The 25,648-nt window shown below is 38.7% G+C and overlaps 1 protein-coding gene and 1 long non-coding RNA gene across 3 annotated transcripts in view; both read left to right on the top strand.

Annotated features, from left to right (window-relative positions):
- The window catches only part of PRKG1 (protein kinase cGMP-dependent 1), a 1,109,393-nt gene that overhangs the window by 633,657 nt on the left and 450,088 nt on the right, over positions 1–25,648 (top strand). The window lies entirely within an intron of this gene.
- LOC140699809 (uncharacterized) lies at positions 700–7,687 on the top strand. The gene is made up of 2 exons (XR_012078052.1): positions 700–1,074; positions 5,976–7,687. It is a non-coding gene; the product is annotated as an uncharacterized lncRNA (long non-coding RNA).

Genomic DNA, 25,648 nt, shown 5'->3' with positions numbered 1-25,648 from the left:
TCAGTCACAGCTCCAGAGCAGCTCTGCCCCACATGGTAGCCACTAGCGACTTGTAGCTATGGGGTACTTGAAATGTGGCTAGTGTGACTGCGAAATTGAGCTTTTAATTTCATTGCTTTTATTAATTGAAATATAAAAACTGATAATCACTTAAGCTATTGGAAAACTTTTTTTTAAGCATACTTGAAACAACTTGGATATAGAATGATAAATTTTATTAAATCTAAATTTAAAATATTCTCGGTTAAAATTTAGCTTTCTAATTGAGATGTACTATTCTTGTAAAATACATGCAAGATTTTGAAGACTAAGTATAAAAATGCAAAAATATCTCATTGATTACATGTCAAAGAGATACTGTTGTTCACGAGAGGTTCTTGTCTTGTGGCAGAAAGAATTCAGAAACAAGACAAGGAGGTCAAAAAAGCAAAGCAAGGATTTATTAAGGGATAGATAGTACACTCTCAAGGAGAGAGCGGGCAGACCTGCCCTGAGTTTCCTTGACAAGCTCGTTATATGGGTGTAAAAATGAATGGGCAGAATAGGAGGGGTCGGGGGTCATCTTTCCTGATCTTCATCCCAGCTTCACCTTCCCAGGTGGGGAGGAGGGATTTGTTTGTCCTTATTTAGTCTTTTTTTTTTTTTAATTGAGGTATAGTCAGTATACAATGTTTTGTCAATTTCTGGTGTACAGCACAATTTTTCAGTCATACTTGAATACACATATATTCATTTTCATAGTCTTTTTCACCATAAGGTACTATAAGATACTGAATATATTTCCCTGTGCTATACAGTATAAACTTGTTTATCTATTTTATATGTACCAGTCAGTATATGAAAATCTCAAACTCCCAGTTTATCCCTTCCCACCCCCTCCCTCTGGCAACAACAAGTCTGTATTCTATGTCTGTGAGTCTGTTTCTGTTTTATATATAAGTTCATTTGTCTTTCTTATTTAGTCTTGATTGGGAAGTTGGATGACGTCATAATGATCAAAAGGTTACATTCAGTTGGTGGGAATTCTTGTCTTGTCCCACCCTTCTGCCTCCAGGACACTTGTCAACCCAGAAGGTATGATTTCTTATCAGTCTGGAGGATCCTGGTTTTCTTGGTTAATCCAAGGACCCCCGTTGTTCACAAGATGTATGGTTTTCTGCCATTTGGCCCATGTCCCCCTTTCTCTGCTCATATATCTGCCTGCTCTAACAATACTTTTAATACGTGGGATTAAACAAAATATATTTTGACACTAATAGCACTCATTTTATTTTACTTTTTTTAATGTGGTTCCTTAGAAACATAAAAATAATATATATAAATTACATTATGTGTCTATGGACTGCATTGCTTCAGAGCCTAAGTCTTAAATTTTAAGCAGAGAATCATTTTATTCTACATTATGCCTTTTTGAGGGGATGAAACCTTAAGTTTCATCAAAACATTGTGTTATGTGTCTGGGTATCAGAGTTCAATGAATAGATCTGAAATTAGTGTGAGGGTTTAGCTACAGTTCCCACAAAGCACCCAGGTACCTTCAACTGTTTTAGTAGTTCTTTAAAACAGGCTTGGACATAGCTATTTATTCAAGATATATGATAACTTATGTCTGCAGATGATAAAGTATATTACTTGCTAGTAATGTTTTTTCCTGATTCTTTTACTTGAGGTAGGGCAGGGATGGAGGGGTGTTAAGGATGGTATTATTTCAGAAAACTAAAAAACAAGTTCATTTGGTTCATTTGTCTCTTTTTCATACTGTCTCTTTACTGAGAAAGCTGTGACGTTTTAACACACATTCTGTCAAGGACAGCTTAGACATCAATTACATATGTATTTGTGTGTCTACTAAATGTAGTGATCATGTGGATGATAACAGGCTATTAGAATAATAAATTCAATAAACCCAAGATACCCTGGGTTCAAAGGATGGGTGAACAGAGTGGCTGCGGAGCTCTGGGAACAAACAAGAAGGGATAGGCCATTACTGTGAAAGTGTGCTTTTTGTCACAGGCCTCGTGTGTTCTCTTTAGTCCCCTTATTCCAAACTAGGAGAATGTTTTGATATAGCCTCCTTCAGAGAGGACTGGTGTGACCGAGCACATAGCTTGATGCCCAGGACACATGAATTAATATTTATCGTTAATTGGGTGGCCCAGAATTACCAAGAGTTCTTAGGAGCCTGTACATTTCCTGGTGCCAACACATAATTTTCATAGCTCTACCTTGGAAGAACTTCCATTTTATCCTGCTTCCTTTGTTCCCATATGTTTAAACTTTGGGCTTTTATTGCATGGCATGTGATCTGAAGAAAAATGTACATGGCATCTTTCATGTTCAGACGTCAATTCATTCAGTAAATCAAAATAACAACTATATTGAGTGATTTTTAAACAAACACATCAGGGCCTATGGCCAAATGGGGACCATTCTTCAAACTAATCAACTTCAGAAACTATAAGTTTAATCTGTTGAGGCTTCCAGTGTTCAAAATTATTTTTTAACTCTTGCCCTGAAATTGTTTTAGGGCTCCACTTATCAGTCATACTAGAAAATCAGTGCCTTAACTCAAAGGTATACCTCGTTTTCAACCAAGAACAGAGTCGTGCAACTGAATCACCTAACTTTCTGACAAGACTTGCTAAAAAATAGGATACTTAACTATTTTCAAATATCAAAACCTCACATCAGAATATAAAGACTCTATTGACTTTGAGGGTTTTAAGAAAGATTCACCATGGATTAATTAGACAAATTCCAAAGACAAGTGCTAAAAATATTTTTAGCTATGAGAGACATTTTTGAAAGAAAGATATGGGACCTTCAACGAATAGATCAAACATACTCCTCCACAAAGTTCTCCCTAACCTTCCTCCTCCTTTCTCTAGGTTGGAATTAAGTTCATTTTCCTCTGAATGTAAAGCATCCCTTATCTTTCTGATGACAGTAACTCTTTTACCTTTTAGCAGAATTGTAATTTTCTTTATAGTACATCATTCAAAGAAAGAGGTAGATTCCGCTTTGTCAATTAACAAAGTGTCTTGTATTTATTCCTTTATCACGTAAATATTTATCCTAAGCAGTGGCAGTGTAGCAGTGAAAATGATAGACACTCCAGTAGAACAAACTCTCTAGGTGTGGTCCCTGGACCAGTAGCATGAGCATCATCTGGAAACACTTTAGAGATGCAATATTTCGGGTCCTACCTCAAACCTACTACATCAGAAACTCGTGTGTGTGTTGGGGGTGGGGGGTGTATACATACAGAAATCTGTGTTTTAAAAAGCTCTCCAGGTGATTCTGTGATTTTGGCTAATATTTGAGAAGCACTGAAATAAAGGGAGGCAATGATAGATAAATCAATAGATAGACACATCCATACATACACACTTTGTCTTCTTCACCACTGGATCCTCAGCACCTAGGATAGAGCTTAGCATAAGAGGGTGCTTATTATATGCTGAGTAAATGATGGGCAGTGATCTTAGAGTTACCTAATCCACAAACCCTTTATTTTACATAAGACGAAATTTGTAGCATTAAATAGCATGTCCCAAATCAGAATGGGGACCTGCTGCCAGGACCCTTGTCATTTTATTTTAGGTCAGTGATAATTCTTCCAGGTTATTATTGGGTAAAATAGTTATGTAAATAAAGTATGTAGAGCTGGGAGAGAGTGATAAGGTCTAAATCATCAAGGAAGACTTCCTGATGGAGCTGGGATTTTAAGGGATGTGTTATAATCTGGTATGCGTAAACAGAAGTAGAAGAGGCCAGGAGCTTAGAATAGCCAAAACGTGACATTGGAACCTGATGTTTTTGATGCCTTCAGAGGAGACCAATAGCGAGTCGGAGAGTACTGTGACAGAAGATTGTCTTCTGGGACTGATTACAAAAGATCTTGAAGATCAGATTCATAAATCTGAGCTTGGTTTAAGAGTCAGTAGGCTTTCTTCCATCTTTCTGAATTGTGAACGTAGAATAGTAATTGCAGACGTTTAAGAATACCAGTCTTATCCAGTCCTTCTCTTTGATATCTTTTGCACTTGGACCATCCATTTTAATACTTGGACTAGAATATGGATGTGATACTCATTGTCTTCTATCTTGTGTCAGAGGCACCGACATTCCTGGATCACCACTTCAGCATAGAACCCACATCTGTTTTCTGTTCTTCTTGTTCTGTCCAGTGCCTTTTATATTCTAAGCACTCAGGAAATATGTTTAAGATAATTACAAGGTTATCTTATAGTAGCAGTTTACATATGTTAACCAAATGAACATTTAATGCTCACAATGTACAAAATACTTTTCTTTAGGTTCCCATATCTGGTCTTGACAATAGTCATGATGGGAACATGTGATTTTATCCTTATTTTAAAGATGCAGAAACTTAGAGAACTGTTACCTAGGACTTAACTAGCAATGAACTCACTCAAAATACAGTTATTATTCATCATAGCTACCTCTGAGCTCTTAATTGGAAGGGAGGCCCTCTGATAAATGTCTTATAAAATGCAACATTTTATTTAATCCTTTTCAACAATCCTTCTGAGATAAGGAGTCATAGTGTCTGAATTTATAGCTAAGGAAGCAGAGGCACAGAGAAGCGAATGAGTGTGCCCATGTTGACTGGAGGATTTGAATATACATCATTTGACTCAAAGGACTCAAGCTCTTAAATTATTCCATTAAATGAGTTTCCCAAGGATGCATAGCTATTAAGTGGCAAAGCCACAGCCTGAAACCAGGTCTCTTGATTTTAAACACAATCACAGGTTACTGAGGCTTGGACACAGTCTCCCTTGGCCTTTTTCCTGATCGTGAGTGTTACTGACTGCGATTCTGACATCACAATCAGTGCTGTGGCAACAGATGGACTATAAGGAATAAAGACTGAAGCAATTGAGAAAATGTTTCCTTTTTTAATTTGCATGGCTATTGTTAATATCACATAAGGATTTTTTTTTAAAACATCCAATTCGATAGGTAATGAATGTGTTCTCCATAAAAATGAAAGAGCCCAAATTTCTCCAACCTAAAATAAGGTTGGTCTGTGACATTTTCCCCAAATTTTACAGTATATTTAATATGAAACAGCATACAGAGGGATAAATGGTAAATGTCAGTTACTTTTTTCTTTTTCAGTTGAGGTATAGCTGATGTACAGTGTTGTGTTAATTTCAGGTGTACAGCACAGTGATTCAGTCAGAAGGTCCCTTTACCTTATACGTGGGATGAATAGCTTTTATTGGCAAGAGGAAGAGTACGTGAAATTGGGACTGTGGGAAAATGCCAATTCCAGGACTGAAGGCTGGACAAAACAAAACTTCTTCCCTGGGCGGGACTATGTAGTCCAGCCACGTTTTTTTATAAATGAACAAAACAAAGCCCAGGGAAGACAAGTGACTCAACCAGGGTCAGATGCCTGGTTACTGGCCTCGCTTGCAGTGGGATCTAGATCTTCAGACTTTCTTGCGAGGAATGCATTACCCATTTGTTTTTATCATTTCTTCTGTATGGTAATCATCAATCTACGTTTGCTACATAGAATTAATAGCTGAAGGAGGTGAAGAAACTTAAGTGCAAAGTGAAGGAGGTGAAGAAACTTAAGTGCAAATTTTCATCAAATGCTATTTATTTTTAAGTGTTTATCTTAATTTTTTTTAATTGAGGTAAACTTGATATCTTTATTTTTATCTTTGAAGGGGTTGGATAGGGTGAACTAAGGGCCTGTCATTAGACTATCTTATCTGAAAAATTGTACAGAGACAACTTTGGATGACCTTGCCATTTTAATCTGTCGTAGATTTGCAGTTGAATATGGGCAATTTTTAGGCTCCATTTCACAGGACACTTCAATGAGAATCGTATTGATCATTTCTGGTGTTCACTGGGTTCTTATATTAAATCATGAAATACACTCTTTCAGTATTTAGTTGGCTGAAATTCCACTTGATCATTTTTATTAAAAGGGCCTACCTGAACTTTGGCGGCGGAGGATCCCGGCTTACACAACCCCGTGCTGGTCTGGCGCAGCAGACACCTATTGGAGCTGACAGTCAGGCTCAGGGTGTCGTTAGAGCTGCTGCTTTCAAGCACACACCAGCAGACAGAGGCCATTTATTCAAACACGGGAAAGCATAACTAATTGGACAAGAAGCAGAGCTCCCTATCCCCGCTTCAGGCTGTCACCTGAAAGAACAGAGGAAGGAAGTGTTCTCATAAACTGTGGAAAAGTACAAGCCCTGAAATCGGGTCCTGAATAAAGGCATCCTGTGTAAGATGAACAACGTGTGACCAGGACCACCCAACACCCAACTTCATAAAAGTATCTGAACTGGCGTTCACTTCAGAAGTCAGGCTGGTATCTCCCTTCTGAGGCTCAGTGGGCCTGCAGAACGAGTGTATATTTATACCAAGTGACAGGAAAGAGGCCTTTCTGAAATATTTGATTGGGGGTTCAGATCGTTAAAAACAGCAGCAAAAATCAGGATGGCAGAATGTATTTTGGATTTATTATCCCATTTGAACAATCCTTCAAACACATTACTACAGAATGTCAGTTCAGATTTGCCATCAAACAATCGGATTCCCCAGAGTCAGAAATCAGATAAAAATGTGAAGTCCAACCTTTGTAGGAATGTGGCAACTAGTGCTTCTTGGCACAAGTACAGAAACCAACTCCAGCCACAGTAAGCAAAAGCAAGGAGTGTCATTTTAACGCTACACTGCTCTCTATCAAAATCCGCAAGCGATGTATTTGCTTGGACTGCTGTAACAAAATACCACAGATGGGTGTCTGAAACAACCAAGTTTTATTTTCTCACAATTCTGGATGCTGGAAGTCTGAGATCAAGACACGGTCCTGTTTGCTTTCTCCTAAGGCCTCTCTCCTTGACTTGAAGATAACCGCTTTCTAGCTGTATCTTTACACGGCCTTTCCTTCGCGAGTGCAAATCCCTGGTGTCTCTTCCACTTCTTATAAAGACAGTGGTTATATTGGATTAGGGCCCCACCCCCTTACATTTCATTTAACTGTAATTACCTCTTTAAAGGCCCTGTCTCCAAATAAGTCACGTTGGAGGTTAAGCCTTCAACAGCAAATTCACCATACGAACTTATGTGTTGAGGGAGGGGTGCACAATTTTGTCCATAACATGCAGCAATGCAGTCTTCTTCAGGGAAAGAAAGAATGGGCAATTTTAACGCATTCAGGATGCTCTATTTCCATACTTGTCTTCTCTCTCCTCTGCTTGAAGAACCAGATCCGTCTGATTCTCTCCTCAGTCCATTGCCATTTAAGGAGATCTTCTACAGTTTTGGACTTCTTTGCTACAGAGTTGCCCAGAGAGAATGATACATTTCTCTGGGTACCAATTCCAGCTTCCTGGGAGAGAGAGGTGTAGCTCTACTCTGATGTCCATCCATGATTCAATATAATATGGGAAAGGGATTGGGACCGGGATGATGGTGAGACTTTAACAACTCTGTATACGGGCCCAGCACTCAGCTGGAGTGGGAGGGACCCTACAGACCTCCGCAGTGCCAGGAGTTAACCTCCTTTACCTGCTGGGCCATGGAGAGGTCCAGGACAATGTGCATCCCACTGGAGAGAGTTTTTCCACGTTTCTCTTAAGTCACTCCCTCTGTCTCTGCAAAAATAAAATGCTAGTTCCCAAAATGAGTAACTTTCATAGAAAATTTTAAATGTTGATTTATGGATAAAAAAATGGTCTGGTATAAAACAGGAAAGAAATGATTGGGCATCCATTCACGATCTTCAGAAAGCTCACACTTCTATACAATGTATGATTTTCTTCAGGATGAATAGAGTATGCATTTTAAAATATCAAACTCTCCCATCCTTCATATAAATGTATTGATCATTCTCTTTCTGGCAATAGTAAAGAGTAACATTTCTTCTGTTTATCATCTTCATCACCATTATTTGACATTTACCTTGAAATAACTGCACACACTTTCCCATGCAGTAGTACAAATGAGAGCCGCTCCTCTCGCTGACCTCCAGGTGTTTGCCAGCTCCCTCCTAGCTCTGCAGAACAAAGCCTGTGCCTGCAGGAAAACAGGCAAGTGCCAGTGACCTTTCCTCTGGAGCCTAGTCTTTTGTTAGATCTGAAAATGGAATTGTGTGTGTTAGCCCACGGCCCCTGAGGGGTCTGGGAAAGAGAAGCTGATGCCTGCAGGGAGAAGAAAGAAAGGGCAGAATGTTCCCCGGCAGTTTAGTGGTCTGGAGTCTGCTGCCAAGGGCCCTAGATGGAGTAATTGTTACAGGCATTCATTCTTACCTGCAGGACTTCTACATGGAGGCCAGGTTCCAAGAAATCCTCCTGAGAACAGGTGTCTGCAGATGGGATGGAGGAGGTGGGGAAAAATATGCATCTTCGACAGGAAGGAGACCTACCTCACACAGTTCAGATGGGCCATGGCCTGAGAACTCTTTATTTGTTATTTACGATACTGTTACTTATTATTCAGGTCAAATTGACTCAGGACCTGTTTCGTAAGTACTTCTGGAGCACATGCTGTGGGGAAGGCAGGCAAGGAGTTTGACACTATGGGGCTTTAAATGTGGACTGAAGTGTGACTCCTGCTTTAGTAGAAGTTTTCACTAGAAAGTTCTATTAGCTTTTCTGTGGAACTTTTCCTGAAAATTTACAGCATTCGGATTTAGATTTGTGGCTGAAGAACAGCTGTGCCTGCTAGGAGTTTCTGTTCTGTCAGACAAGATAGAGAATACAGGATGCGAGCAGACAGTTCCCAAATGCATTTTTGATTTGTTTGATTTCCTGAGGTATATAGAAAGTGAAAATATAACTGCTGTTTACCCATTGACCCTCTTGCTGAGGTAGGAGATGGAAAGGAATTGTTTTCTTTATTGTGAAGAAAAGGCCTTGAGGGGAAGGTACAGCTCAGTGGTAGAGTGTGTGCTTAGCATGCCTGAGGTCCTGGGTTCAATACCTGGTACCTCCATCAGAAATAAAAAAGAAAATGAGGGTGTAGAGGTCTGCAATAGGCAGCAGTTCCAGCTGACTAAAACTAAAAAAAAGAAGAAGTTCAAGTAGAAAGAAAGGAACTCTTATTTCTCTTTACCATGCTAGGTCCTCTCTCTCTTTATACACACACACACACACACACACACACACACACACACATACTTATATATATTTATACTAATATATACACTAATTATTTGTTATCACTTATTGCACGTGACCTGAAGCAAGTATAACTGACAGCCCCTCATTTTCCTCTCTATCTAGACACTAGGGGTGTGGACAAGGCTGTTTCTTGCCAGGCCATGGATTCAATGAGCAGTTTATTATTGTCTCACGAGTTCTTAAACTCTAACCTTAAAACAAAGCATGACTTCTTGACACCAGTATTTAAGTACAGGGTGAATACAATATAACCATTAAATTGAATATTGCAACTAAACTCAAATGGTAATGGTACAAATACGAGTTTACCTTTGACCTTGACCATGGGTCCATGCTCACAAGTGAAGAATCGTAACTTACTAACCAGGGGCAATAGTGTCAAGCCTCTGTTGATGCCTGGCTAGATTGGCTTGTTTTGGTGGGGCTCAGTAATTATGGCATTTGAGGATTTTGCTTCCTAAGAGGATCTTTCTTATTCACATACTTTCTCTCCAGTTGAAAAAAAAGAATTCTCTCTCCTGTTTCAGTAGCTGCTGTCCACTATATCCATTCCTTTCCAACCTCCCTCCTTCACTCAAAGTGTAAGTGTCTGTTTCCTCTTGTCTGGGTAGAAAAGCATCCTGGGCTTCTGGAAAGAACAGCACCATGGGAAGCAGAATGAAGTCCCTGTACCCTTGGCTTCCCCTTTGTGGTTCCAAGGCAGTTCTGATTGCTTACCTCAAAGTGTAGCATTTTTTATCTTCTTCCTTGAGAAGACATCAGCACTTCTTCGTGTGGGAGGTGGCTGTCAGCAGTTGTGGGTGGCTGAATGAGAAAGCAGATGAAACGGGTTGTTGGAAAAGTTAAATTGGGGGAAGAGTGTTTGAGTGGGGAGTGAAGATAGAAGTAAACATGTTAGTAAATAGATCCAGGATGGCAAGGATCACGGGAAACCATGGCAGCAAGAGTTTTCTCCTGTTTTCTCGTTTTTCTCTCTAAATAGTCTTTCCATTTCCAGCTGTGTATTAAAATTACCGCCAAGTGCTAATGCTTACTCACAATATTATTTGGCAAACTAAGGGTTTAATATACAGCAGGATCATTATACAACTCCAGGTGTCTTTTTATAAATGTAGACTCAAAAACACTATTTAATATTCATCCCTACAATCTAAAAGAGAGCCGTGTGAATCTAAACTGTTCTTATGACAAGTACGATGCCATGCACTGTGTGGCGTGCCTTTTACATAACTGCTCATTCAACCCCCACAATAACCTGATGAGTGTTTTTGATGGATGTGGAAACTGAGGCAGGGTTAGTTATCCAGACAGTTCTCTGAACGGGCTCGATGATTTGCCCAGGATTTTACAGCAAGTGAGAGATAGATACGACTCAAGGCAGTCCGACTACAAGAAATAGTTTGTTCCTGAAAGTCCTAACTCATTTTTTGTGCACTTGGAATAAAATATTGTAGTCCCTCAAAGGAAACATTCTGTTAATTTCACCACCAGCCAAATTTTCTAACTTTTCTTGCCCTGTCAGCTGCCTGTCAGTTTTGTGAAGAAATGTGGCATAAAACTGACAGGAAGAGACTCTGAAATCTACAACCACATGACAGAATATTGAAAAATCTTCACAAAGGCTTATTTTGTCATTTGCTGTAAAGCACTAAGACCGGCTGCCAGTGGCCCAGGTGAGTTAATAGACACCATTCAGCTAATATGTTATTTTGCCAAGAAAATTCATTGTGCTGAATTCTTTTCTAATCGTTCGTGGCTGCTTACTTATAAAAACAGAGTGCCCAGAAACTCTGAATTATTTCACAGAGGGGAAAAGTAAAACTGACATGGCTATTAATTTAAGCTGTTGCACACTGAAACTGTCACATTGAAGAAAGAAATATATGTGGAGGAAGATAGATGTGAGTCTTTGCTAAACAGAAACACTTAAAATGGCACATTTCGTGAATGGAAGTTCAAAAGCTTTATTTTTCAATAGGATATTAAAATAGATTGAATATTTTCTAGCTTTAAAACTAGGATGATGAATTTGCAGACTCTAAAACATTCTGCATACCTCAGGCACATATAGCTTTATGCAATGCAAATATGTTTGGTGTAGTAGTATTGGATCAGATAGTATTTGTGCAGTGTGATGATATTATGATGTAGTTTACAGTGTCTCTTCAGAAAAAGACATCCAAACATTCTTTAGAATTCCAAATTTTATTTAGAATCTGAAAGACAGCCACTGAAATCCCATGGATCTGTGTACACTGTTATTTTTATTCCTTCCACTTATATAGTGCCTATCATATTGGATGTCTGGATTTCTTTCTACAGAGAAAAAGAGTGGCCACAAAGCCCAGGTATACACCATGGGAGACTGCGGGCTGCTCCCCTGCAGTGACCCTCAGTCATCTAGAAAACTGAAGCACGTTCAGGACAAAGAGGAGAATGAAAAAAAAAGAGGGCAGTCAAAAGGAGTAGAGTTTTAGGAGAGAAATGGGTCCCCATCTTGCCTCTTGAACGACAGAAGAAAAGATTTCTTAGAAGGCAGAAACATCACAGAAAGGTAGACAGAAGGATGTGTGGGGTGCTCGCAGCACCATCTTGGTGTGCAGCGGTACATGCCACCCATTTCAGAGAATGGCAGATACACTGATAAAGACCACGACTCCTTCCTATAGTCAGTGAAAGACTGAACCATCCTCACCTTTATAATTGCTTGGGCCAGTAGTTCTCAAAAGTTGGGAGGCGCCGTTCATTGTAACCACAAATGCTAGAAACAACATTTCTATCAGCAATGAGTTAGACAGATGAATTCCTTTTATGATAGCTATATATTATTAAAAAATATAGTCTTGTATAATCACATGCAACTGTTTTAAAAATGAGGGACATCTATATGTGTATTTAAGGAATAATCAACTATAGGTATTTTTAGTGAAAAAAAAAGCAATGGACTGGGCTATGCTGTAGTATGATCCCATTCTTTTATTAATCTTCTCTTCCTGCACTGGGATGTGTAAGCATGTACCAGCTGTTATACTGGTATGTTTATAACACATTTCTCCAAGGATATTTAAGAAACAAATAACTGCAGTTTTCTATGAGTAAGAAGACTAGAGAATTGGATAACAGATTTATTTATTCATGTTGTATCTTCTTGTTGGACTTCGTCTACCCCTGTGCTCGTGATCACTTCTCACAACAAAAGCTTTTCTTTAGATAGAACTGAAGAGTTCCGTTTTCTACTCTTTGTCAAGCTTCATAGATAAGTTAACAAAACGAAAGGCATGCTCAGTCAAGTTAGCATGCATCAGCAATCCCAGTAGGTACTCACTACAATACAGATTACCTCCAGGAAGGTTAAATGAAAACCTCTGGACATAGAGCCCTGGAATCTGCATTTGGAGTGACCGTGTGGAGTCAAGCCCTGGGGAGGGGAGGCTATAGGCTTCACTTTGAGTCACGCTCCATTGGAGTTCATGGAAGGCACGTGTTCACGTGGAGGTCATTTATGTGTCCTAAAATGTAACTGCTCCACGGAGTGAGCGATTCAGCAGCCTGAAGATGTAAATTTACAATGACCACGTTAGAAAAGGCATGTTAAGAATAGCAGCTAGAGCATGGAGGGGATAGCTTGGTGGCAGAGTGTGTGCTTAGCATGCACGAGGTCCTGGGTTCAATCCCCAGTACCTCCATTTTAAAAACTAATTAGTTAATTAATTAAAAGCCTAAAAATTTCCAAATTACTAAAGCCAAAACCCTAAACATCAAAACTTTAAAAATTTTCCCTAAAGAAATAATTAGCAGCTATTATTATCGCCAATGTTACTCTGATTGGATTGGCCGTCCTGCTGACTTCCTCCCACCTGAATGAATGGGAAGAATTGCCCTTGTGTTCATCATCTCATCTGGGTCCACTTGCTTTGTCTCTGAGGGGGATGATGGAAGGAGCCCCTGATATGGAAAATCAAAATGAGAAAATGTTTGAAACTTTTCTTAGGAAACTTATATGCCTACTACCTTTAATGGTCCTCACTGCAGCTGTGGATGTTCTATGTGCTTGTGTGCCCTCTCCTTTCCCCAGTGTTTCAAGCTTGTCATTAGACAGTTTATGTCTTGGTAGCTCACATGCACTGAGATTATTAGGATGCCAGACCGCTTCCTCTACTCTTCCAAGACCTCACCTCCCATAAATGCTGAGGTTCTGCCTTGTGACTGTCAAGCATGGCTCATCATAACTGTCCTGTAGTCTTTGGTTTGCAGCCTGCTGGGCCCTGATTACTACTTCTCCTGGTGAAATGAGACACTTACAGTTACAGACCAGTATCCAGAGTTCTGGTAATTGCCGTGGAGGATGTGTGAGTGGGGCTTCCTCTCACAGTCAAACAGAACAAAACTAAGGCCAAGTGTCTGGACATTCATGTGTCCCAAGATTTCGGTGGGGTCTCTGGTGTTCTAGGACCACGTTTCTTCAACATTTTGCTCAGGATGGCTCCTGGAAACCGGTTTCCCTTCCCTTACTCTGATAATCCAGCATCCCCAGACTGAGCATACCGATGAGCCTCCCTAGTTGCTAGGACCTTACTGTAATAGGATGTAGTGAAACAAGAGCAACGTGTATTTCCATGTAATTGCTATCATTCACTGGGTTGTCAAGGTAACAAGCGCTATGTGAGCTATTAGAATCAGTATGGGCATAGCTGTTGAGTTAATACCAAAAACTATGTCGCATTCAACAAGCTCTTCTCTTTGCTTACCCAGTTATGTGGCTTTTCTTCTTTAAGAGGACACGTGATGCTCTCCCGGTGTCATGGGAAGTGTATTTAACAAGGTAGTCCTCCGTAAGCAGTGGATTTACTCCAGAAAAGCTGCCTGTATACTAAATTCTATTTTCCTGTTGGTGTACATTATAAAAATGGTGTCCTTTATAAAACTTTGTATTTATAAAAATAAAAAAAATTATTTTGTGATATGTGTTGTTTCTCACAAAATATCATTTGCAGTTAATAAAACAGCCAGCTTAAAAATTCCCTGTGGATAAAGGAAAATTTATAATTTTTATAAAAGCATTAACATTAGGTAAGTCGCAACATGGAAATGCAGGACTTCTCAGGTTATTTTTCTTATCTGTGCCAATAGGTTAAGGATTCAAAGAGGGAAAAAGCAGCTCTTGCAAAGAATTCTGATTGATCAAGTTTCTATTTATGTACTTCTTTTTTTTTTCTTTTAAATGTTCCAAAGTCGAAGAGTTCAAAGTTTTGTTTGATTGCTCAGATCCTGTTTCTTCAGGTGTTCCATTAGGAATGAATAGGCTGAAGATAAGTTAATAGGAGAAGACAGGAGACATGGCCAAACACCAAACAAACAGTCTATTGTGGCAGTCATTCTGTGATTTATACATATATCACATCGTTGTGATGTACACCTTAAAGTCATACAGTGTTAAATGTTATATTGTCAACTGTAACTTTTTTAAAGATTTCTTATTGAGATATCATTGATTTACAATATTATGTTAGTTTCTGGTGTACAGCAAAGTGATTCAATTATACATGTGTGTATATATATATTTTTTCATATTCTTTTTCATCATGGTTTATTACAGGATACTGAGAAAAATATTTTTTTTACTTTTTTAAAGATCAAACAAATCAAAAACAGCCATTCAGTTTATAACAATTATTCATTTGGAAATTTTGACAGAAGGGAGACTGAAAGCATCCTGTGAATTTTAAGTTTTTATGCATTGGACATAATAACAGCAAATACCTGGATGTTAACAGTGAATAGCGCATTGAAACATTTATTTTGTGACTGAGTGTCTTCCTTTGAGGAGCTTATTTTTTGAGAGTAAAAATGCAAAAATATTTTCTAATTATCTTTTGATTAAACAGTCCAGGGTTTAATGAGTTCTGCTTCAAACTGTATTCTGAGTTGATAATTCCATCTTTGAGCTCGGGATGAATAGATCAACCCAGTCGCCTCCCTCAAGGAACTATAAATCTGGCAGGAAAGCTAGAAAATAGACATGCACTACTCACAAGTGTGGTGACTGCCGGAACATGGGAAGTTCGGGGTACTGTTATCATTGGTTTTTAAGAATGCCCCCTGCAAAAAAAACCCTTTCCAGATGATATGATACTGAGATCCAAAGTATAGATAGGAGTTAACTAGGTAAAGATGAGATCAAGAGCATTACAGGCAAAGGGATAGAAAGGTGCAAAGGCCAGAGTTGCAGACAAACAGGGTGTTACAAGTAGGCAGGGATACCTCCCCGATGATACTCTGATGGTGATAGGTGAGTCTGTTAACACCCACCACACTACTGCTAGGAGCTGGGAAATGCCAGCTCTGCATCCTCGTGCCGTGTAAGCATCCTTCTACTGCTGTTACATCCCTCAAGAAGATCATACTACATTTATACTCACAAATCACATGGGTTTAAGATGAAAGTATAACTAGTGCTTTATTACCAGATTTTTGGTTTCCTTTCTCTGTTGACTTCCCCTGATGTAAAGATAAGACAGTTTTTGTTAATGACATTGCTTTCTACAAAGTGTGAAATCAGGTCCAGATTGGCAGCAGAGAGGAGGGAGTGGCAGGCAACATGAACGTTGTAGGATTGTAGGATTCCAACCGGTTCTTCCCATAAAGAAGCCATGAATGCGCCCTGTGGGCAAGGAGCAGATTTAGGCCTAAAATGACTGAGAAAGCAGATGGAAGATGGATAACTGGCATTCCCCGTCCTTTCAACCCCTCTCCCCCGACTCTTTTTGTCTGTTCTTGTGAGTAGATGAACCCTGCTGGAGACTGGGGGGGCCAAGGGAGGGATTTGTCCAACTAGAGCCCAGAGGGCATCTGCTTGTTTTTGAAAACTAGTCATTGTGCTGATGATACAATATAAACGTGGCTTTGTTGCTTAACTAACTATAGGCAGGTCCCTAAATCAAAGTATGAGATTTATGATCCTCAAGTGAAAAGGGAAGTGTCTGTTTTTTAAAAATTTATCTTATTTTTCATTTTATTTATTGTTTGTTTTTCTTTGTGGGGGGTTGTAATTAGGTATTTACTTATTTACTATTTATTGGAGGTACTGGGGATTGAACCTAGGACCTTGGGCATGCTAAGCACATGCTCTACCACTGACTATACCGAACCCCCATGGGAGTGTCTTTAGAAATGAAAAAATATTGAGCCTATGATCAAGAGCATGGACACCAAATTGTAAGCCTTAGAAATTTAAGTCTTCATTGCCTCTTACCTTGATTATTATAGTGTTTTTCTGATTCATCCTCCTGTCTCAGGTCTCATAGTCCTCCTCTTCATTCATTTGTTCACGTATATTTTTATCAAATGTTTATTAAGCCCTAGATGTACTGAGTGCTGAGTACAGTGAAATGAAGTTCCTATGCTCACCAGGTTTACATTCTAGTGGGAGGGAGAGGAAGAAACAAACAACAAACTGATACATTAAAGTAATAATAATAATTTTCAATTATAATGAGTGCTATCAAAAGGATATGAATGTCACCAACATAGAAAACAAAATGGGTACCAGGGGCAAGAGGTAGGGGGAGAGATAGCTTAAGAGTTTGGGATTAACAGATACACATGACCATATATTAAACAGATAAACAACAAGTACCTACTGTATAGCACAGGGAACCGTAATAAGCCATAATGAAAAAGCAACTGAAAAAAAAAATATATGTGTGTGTATGTATAACTGAATCACTTTGCTGTACACCTGAAACTAACATTATAAATCAACTACACTAAAATCATAAATAAAAATTAAGAATTAAAAAAATAAAATAAAAAGAATGAGTGACAGAAACTGATTCATTACTTTAGAACAGATAATTAGGAGAGGCTTCTCTAAAAAGGTGGTTTTTAAGCTGAGACTGGGATGCAAAGATCAGAAATAAATGTATTCCTGGCAGAGACCAATTAGTTTAAAATCCCAAAGGAGGAACAGGAGAACGATATGGCAAGTTCAAGCAAAGGGCAGTGTGGCTAAGCTGCTGTGGGCTGGAAGTGTATGAGACAAGGTCACAAACTAAGTATCTTATATATGCTTTGTCAGAGGGGTAAGGAGTTTGGGTTTTATTTTTATGTAAAGGAAAGCCACTGGGGCATTTTAAGCAGACAAGTAATATCATGTTATCTTTATTTTTAAAAGCATGTTATGCAAGAGATATCCAAGAATCCATAATTAAACACATGATTGAATAAATAAATGAATGAATGAATGGAGGAGAAGGAGAAATATTTCTTGCAGACAATCCAAACAATAAATGTAGATCTTTCCTCCGCCAGAAAATAGAGCTTAATTCCTCTCCTCTGGAGCATGGGCTGGATTTAGTGATTTGTTTCTAATGAACAGAGGAGAGAAAGGGAAAAATAGTAACTTTGCAGTGGAGAAACTCAGTACACATCACCAACACCAAATGATGAAGGTTAACATGACCAGAAAGAAGTCATATGTGTATCATGTACTGTTATAGATTGAATCTGTGTCCCACCAAAATTTCCAAGTTGGAAACCTAATGGTATTAGGACGTGAGATCTTAAAGAGGTGATTAGGTCATGAGAGCAGAGCCCTCACGAATGGGATTAGTGCCTTTGTAAACGAAGTCCTGAGAGATCTCTGCTCCCTTCTGCCATGTGAAGACACAGCAAGAAGTCTGTGACTCACAAGAGGACCCTCACCTAACCACGCTGGCACCCTGATCTCAGACTTCTAGCCTCCAGAACTATGAGAAACAAATTTCTGTTGTTTATAAGACACTCAGTAGTGTCTTATAGCAGCCTGTACCGACTAAGACATTCCCCCTGCCATGATGTGATGAGAAGGAGTTTTCACTTCTGATCATCATCCCTCATATCTATAATCATGTGAAAACATCAGACAAGCCCAGATTGAGTTACATTATGCAAAATACCTGACCAGTGCTTCTCAAAACTGTCACAGGCATGAAAATGAAAGAAAGACTGAGAAGCTGTCACGGATTGGACAAGACAATACAACATTGTATCCTAGACTGCATCTTGAGATAGGAAAAGGGAATTATTGGAAAAACTGGTGAAATCTGAACAGGGTCTTCTGTTTAGTTAATAGGAATGTATTGGTTTCTCAGTTTTGATGAACATACTGTGATTATGTAAGATGTTGACATTGGGAAAGGTGGGAAGGTGGGTAAATGTTTACACAGGAATGGTCTATAACATCTTTACCCAATGTTTGTCTTAGAAATCTTCACTAGTTTCTTCTGAAAATATAACAGAAATCAAATTCTTCATCCTGACCTACAAGAGCCTCCATAATTCAATTCTAAGTTATAGTTTTTAGTAACTTATACACTGTGTATTGACGCACAGACATGTAAACTTAGTGATCTGGTTACAAGTCTTCTCAGATCCTGCTGGAGTTGATTTCCCACCTCTTTTGAAACACCAGAACGTGTTCATGTTGTATTATTAGATGATAAAATAACAGAAAACTTTTTTTAATAGTGGATCATATCGTATGCTAGGATCTTTACCTTTATCAAGACACTGACTCTCAACAATAGTCTTAGGGGGAGGGTGCTTTTCTTTCCTTGGTCTATACTTGTGGGAGCTGATCCTTTGGCATGGGGTGGCTATAGAATTCATCATCCAAACTGAAAAGGGGGCACTATTGATATTTACTCTAGGACAACGGGTGTAAACCAAGACTGATCAGGGGAAGCCAACACGCACGATCCCACTGGTTAGTGTGAAAATCAATTTGCCAAAGGTTACAAAACTAGCAAGTGACACAGTGGAGCTTTTAAACTATAATAGTCACATTCCAAAAGCCGTGTCGTTAAAGGTTATATCAGTATTATCTTGGTGCTAGATTTTGACTTTGGGTCAGTGACCTGCTCTCTCTGAGCTGTGCATTTCTCGTGAATAAAAATGATGTTGCTTGGACATGGTGAAAGTTCAATAAATTGGGGGTGGGCAGGGTTTGTGGCTTAAACCTAACCACTTTCTTTGGCCCTAAATAGTATTTAGCACAGTATTTTGCTGGTAGGTGGTGCTAGCTTTTCAACAAATATTAATCATATATGTAGTTTAGGACTTCAAGATCAAGATTTAGGTTGATGGGTCAAAGGAGTGATCAGGAAGTCCATGGAATCTGGAAGCAGATTTGGGGAAATGTTCACCGGTAACAGACCCCTACCTTCTTGCAGTTGCTGCAGAGCCAGAACCAAAGCCAAAATAACCTTTGCTTAGGGAGGTAATATGTAAATCCATATTATTTGCCACAATCAAATGAAGCGGCTAACTTTGGATGTGTTACCCCAAGTGCAGCACAAGGTATCAGGAGGCTCTCTTCAGTGCGTGAGTCTTACCCTCTCTGTTACCATCTGCTGCTAATTGATTATACTGCATCTTTTTTTTCCCCCTAAATATTTTAACCTGCCTAGTAGAGGCTGTTTTTAACATAACCAGTGGTGTTTTCTTATATTATCAGGTTGTCCATGTGTGAAATTCCGTCTCTAAATATTAACCATAGATGCCTTACTGAATCTTCACTCTGTAACCATGTAATTTGACATGATGCATTTTCTCCAGGGGCACCTTTGCTGTTTTCAATAAAGTAGTTTAGCTGTAAGCATGCATTTTTTTGCCTTGCCTTCTTCAGGCCAGGATTATAGTTTACAGTTTTCATGTCGATGCAAGTAATAACATTAAATTATTCATCAAAGAGTTTTCAGTGATGGGTGTTTGCCATCAAAATTCCCTTCCAAAAATCTTTCACATAATTTTTATTATTTGAATCCAAACTGTGCACAGTTCACCTTCTATTTGCAAGATAACATACCTGGTGCTTTAGTTGGTATGAAGAGTATGAAACACAATCCCTGCCCTCAAGGGACTTACTTGCTTATTTTTATATTTTGTTAATGCTTATTAAATATCTACTGTTTAATAGGTGTTTTTACGTGGTATATTTTATTTATAACTTGTAACTAACTCATGATCCAGGTGAAATTCTATCTATTTTGCATATTATTACACCAGCATACAGAGAGGCAAAATGTTGTACCTTTATGGCAAAGAAAATAATTTAAATCCAGGCTGCTTTTTGGTCCCAGGATATATTCTATATGGAAAACTATAGTTTGTTTTCATGGTGCAAGTAGAATGATATGAAAAAATATGCATAGATTCATCTTTAGAGTTCTGTCAACATTTTCTGAGCATTGCTAGTCTAGGGTTGTAAAAACATTCACAGACATAATAGAGTTAAATCTCATTTCTTTGTGTAGGGTTGTTTTAATGTTAAATCTCCATCTCACACAAGTGAGCAATTCATGTTGAGTAAACAAGTAGAATTTCTCCTGCCTGTTCTACTTGTCTTCGAATGGAAGGGTTTAACCAAAAGAGCATGTTCCCTGTGGGTCAACTAGCACTTGGTTTAGAAGTAGCTTCTTTTATGAAGCTGTGATAGCTTCATATTTTGACTCGTTTACCTTCTTTTGGTGTTGAGAAAAATATAACTGTTAACTGGTTTAAACTAATGTTTATGACTATGTGGTCACCATACCTGAATATGCTGTCTTGACCCTCTGTCTGTAGAAGGTAGATACTCTGAGGTATTGTAATAAACCTGATGAATTGAGCAGGAAGTTAACTCTAGGCAGGATCAACTGTATGTCAGTCTAACAGGCTCTAATGAGTTGAACTAGGATTCTGTTGGCATTAATGTTTGCTTTGGCGAACTATACTCATTAATATTAGGGACTTCTGTTATCTGAATGAAGCCCAGACCACCCCAGATGAACGTAGAGTCAATACCTCAAATCCGTACCTACATCTTAACTCACGGCTTAGGATAGCAGTTCAGTGGGTCGGTAGCTGGCTGTAAGATTCATGTAGCCCAGTAGAGTAATTGGACTAGGGGGGAAATGACTATTTAAACCTGTATTATTGCCTTTTGAAACTGAGTTTCAGAGGAGTTGTTATATTTTACTATATTGAGCCCTGAAAGAGTGTTCATTAATATGCGTGCATTAATACTGTGGCCCAATTTGAAACTTAATTCAGATGAGGCCCATGTGTCCTCAGAGATAAATGCTTCTCTCCAAATTGCTGTATGTAACACAAATGAAGAAAAAACAGAAATGATAGCTTGTCTTCTCTGCAGTTTTAAAGTGTTGCTTCAATGAAGAGTTGACTTTTGTCCTATTTCAAAAATATTACCTTTAGAGTTTAAAACTTAAACAGTGTAGAAGGAAGAGAGGTCATGTTGATAGAAACTTGTTCTCCATACTTAATACAATACGTTGTCAACTGGGAAACTTTATGTAGAATCTATAGAATGCTCTTCATAGGTCATTCAGAAGTACATTGAATTAGAGGCTTCCTTTCCCCTTCTGATGAAAGAAAGCACTACATATTTAATTCCATGTTTCTCTTTGCACATTTACCAACTAAAATATAGCCTGTGACACCCCCAAGTTATTTAAAATATCAACTTCAAAGGAGATGAACTGAAACATGTTACAAATCTATAGGAAATGCCTTTTAAAGTAAGAAATATACTTCACAAAAATATGCCTGATACAAAAAAAAAATAGTAGTAGTGTTCTGTTTTATGTACCTTCATCATGCAGGTGTTGACATAACCTTTAACATATCCACTCAGCAACTGTGGTGCTTTATCAGGAAGCCTTGCTGCAAAAGAGTGATTCCTGCTGAATGTTCATCATTCCTTTTTCCAACTTCTAAAACTGTTTAGGGATGGTGCCTCAGATAAGATTGAATGAGGAGAGGGAAGACCAGGTGGTGGCCGCCTCCAGTGTCATGGGTGAAATAAAAAATGGAACGACAAAATGCTGTAATCCCAAATGTTGCACAGAAAGCTCTATTTGCAGCAATTCATTTTTGGAGGCACTTTTAAGCTTAATAACCCCAGTCACTGAATAAAGTAAAATTTCAGTCTTTCTCTTCCTGGTTGGCCACCACCTAGTGAAATTTAAATGCAAGCAAAGGAATGGCTGGATGTTGGCATTTTAAGAGAAAAGGAAAGGGAAGCAGTGATAAGTGTAGCCACCAGTTCATAGAGCATTATGAATTATGGATTATACACATTACTTATGACACTTTAATACTCACTATGACTCTGCAGTGTTGATTATATCCCCATTTTGCAAAAAAAAAAAAAAAGAGAGAGAGAAAGACTAAGAGCTGTTGAGTGTTTTGTCCAAGGTTAAAGAGCTTTTAGGAGGTGAAATCAGATTCAAACTAGTTGTCTCTGATTCTAAAATGCTTATTTTTTCCCACTGTATAAACTGTAATTCTAAATAACCCATAGACTCAGTAATTTGCCCTGTTAGAGTTCAGTGGTAACTGAATTAATTGATTAATTTCAATGTTTACTGTTGATAATAGTGAACAAATGTTATTCTTCATATCTTAGTTGATATCTGGATTGAGGGCCGTGTTCACAAAGCCTAGCTAGGTGGCTTTGCCAAATACTTTACTTGCTCCTGTATTTAGTCTCCCCCATCTCATAAAAGCTGAGAAGATGCTTACTGCCTGTGGATAAATGTTATTTCCACCCAACTCCTTTTCTTCATAAATTGCTGTTTAGTTAGGACCGTTATATAATTCTAGTCTCTAGTCACTTTCTTTTAGCACATTATCAATAAAGTAAGAATATTTTTGTCTTGAGTAAACCAAGTTTTTTTAAATGATCGGCTCTGGAAATATGCTGTTTACAATAAAATTCTATTGGGCATTTTTTGGATCAAAGGCAAAAACACAAAGTCCCCTACCCTCAAAGAATTCACAGGCTATTAAAGAGTCAGGGAAGGAGTCTATTACATTACCAAGGATCTATCTCACAGGGTTGTTATAAAGATTAAATGAGTTATTATATGGGGTGAATCTAGAACAGTGTCTGGCACACAGAAATTATTATATAAGCATTGACTACTATTATTACAGAGTGACACAAAAAAGTACTTTGGAAACAGAAGAGTAAGAAAGGCAACTTCTGGGATCTTTGATGTACTTTCAGCTCATCCATCAAAAGGTAATGCTTCATTATGGCAAGGCGGAAAAAGTTGTCACTGTGCCACAAGTCAGCACGCAGGCAAGGATGAGACCGTTTTCCAAATCTAAAGTCTTGCTAAATCTGTTGTACCTTGGAATTGTGTATGAACTTTTTTTCCCTTTTAGAATTACACATCTCTTAGGAAAAAAAAAAAATTGTATTTTTCCTTCTAAAACCAAGCTGTGATCATCTCCTCTTTGGCACAAAGCATCAACAACACACCTTGTTCCACATGTGTCCAGAAAGGTAATCAGCAACACAAAAAGATTCCCCTATGTTGAGAAATTCATGATTTAAAGTGTTGGATTCCAGCTAGGCAGATGTGAAACTGTCCTTTTGTGCTATGCGATGGAACCTCTTCAGCTTTTCATGCTTTTCTATATTTCATATATGTTCTTGTGCATGCTCCATATTCAAAGCTTGGCTAGAACAGAAGGAAGGAAGTTCCAAGGTAAAAAGTCAGCATGTGCAACTCAAACAATCTACCGGCGTCCATTATCCCTAGCGGTAGGGTGAAAAGATGGATTGCCTTTCATTTATAAAGCACTTTACTTGAATGATAAAATAACCTCAAAGCTCTGGCAAGAATGAGGTAAACTAAGTCAAAAGCCCCTATAATTCAGACTACACTGTCAGCTATTGAAAAGGAGAACCGGCAGTGCTTTCAGATAAACTCAAAGTCCTTTTTTAAAAAAAAAAAAATTAGACTTCATTTTTTAGAGCAGTTTTAGGTTCCCAGAAAAACTGGGAGGAAGGTACGGAGGTTTCCCATATACCTCCAGCCTTACGCATGCGTATTCTCCCCATTATCAACATCTCCCAGCGCAGTGGTACGTTTGTTACAGTGGATGAACCTACACTGACATATCATTATCACCTAAAGTCCTTAGAGGGTTCATTCATGATTTTGCACATTCTGTGCCTTTAGACAATTACTCTCTCATTGAAGAGAGCTCACTGCCGTTGTGGTGAAAATGCAGCCTAAGAGGTAGAAGGGCTTGGTTTTCAGCCCCACAGAACTAGAGCTGATGTTCCAGAAGCTGCTGCAAGGGTGTCCCCTCAGTCAAGGGCACAGCCCTTCAACCTACAGCAAAATAGTTTCAGTCCTGTAGCCTCCAGCCTTTGCCTTGCTTTGTACTGGCTTAATGACTTTTACTGTTTAATATGTTGCAAAGGTTCTGGCCTTCAAAAGTAATGAAGTGCAAACATGAATGACAATTGGAAAATCTATTTTTCCTGATGATTGAGAACAAAGGGACTACACATCACATATTTTAGACTTTGACCTTGCAGAGAGTTACTTTCTCTCAGGTGAAGTGAAAGAGAGAAAAACACAGGTTTGGGGCTTGTGTGTGTGTGCGCTTATTTCAAGAATTCATATGATAAGGGTCCTTTATTTAAATTATGTATTGCAATAGATTGAAGTAGTGGGTTTCACACTTTTTGGCCATAGCTGATAATAAATTTCTCTTTAAATATTACGTTCTGTTAAATACACATGTATATGCCCGAAACAAATTTACTGTTCTTTTTTTCTTTTAACTGTCTTTTTTTTGTTTAATTGAAGTATAGTTGGTTTACAATGTTGTATTAATTTCTGGTTTATAGCATAGTTGTTGCCGAGTTCAAACTCGTTCTGCTGGCCACACGACAGACCAATAAACTGGGAGGCGAGTTGTTGGGGCAAGGAATCGCGACCTTATTTGGAAAGCCTGCAGACGAGAGGGGATGGCAGACTAATGTCTTGGAGAACCATCTTGCTCTAGTCAGAATACTGGCTCCTTTTATACAAAAAATATGGGAGGGAGTGTGGTTGATTGTTGTAATCTTCGTGCTGCAGGCATTCTTTGTTCTTGCAGCCATCTCCATGGGCCAGGTCATGGTGTCCCTGTAAACCTCCAACAAAACAAGGGTTATTCTCTACTACAATTCCCCACTGTCAATGTCCATTCCACTGTCTTGTGGGAAAAGGGGTGACGACCACTCTGGCCACTTCCTGCTGAAAAGGGGCAATGAGAGGATGATTATGCAATGGAATTGATCAGCCTTGGTCAGGGAACACTCCTGGGCATCTTAAATCAGTAGTATAATCTCTCTCTTTTTCCCCACTGTGCCATTATTACACTAGATTCTTGTGCTATTTAGTTTATCAGAAGACTTAGAATGGCGTCATGATGCCTCCAGGCAACCAATTCTATAGAAGCCAGCGGCTAGATCTCTTTATCTCGTAAGCACTCAAAGTGTGGTCTTCTTGGTAATTCAGGCTATTTTGTAAGTTACAGTCCTGTGACCTTCTCCTTGGAGAAGGACTCAGAGACCAAGCTTGATTATTACCTTCAATTACTGGAATAAAGTAGAAACAGTAAGATCAATAGCTTTA

Source organism: Vicugna pacos, chromosome 11 (assembly GCF_048564905.1).
Source record: "Vicugna pacos chromosome 11, VicPac4, whole genome shotgun sequence".
Taxonomy (NCBI): Eukaryota; Metazoa; Chordata; class Mammalia; order Artiodactyla; family Camelidae; genus Vicugna; species Vicugna pacos.
This window is presented reverse-complemented; position numbering and strand designations above follow the sequence as displayed.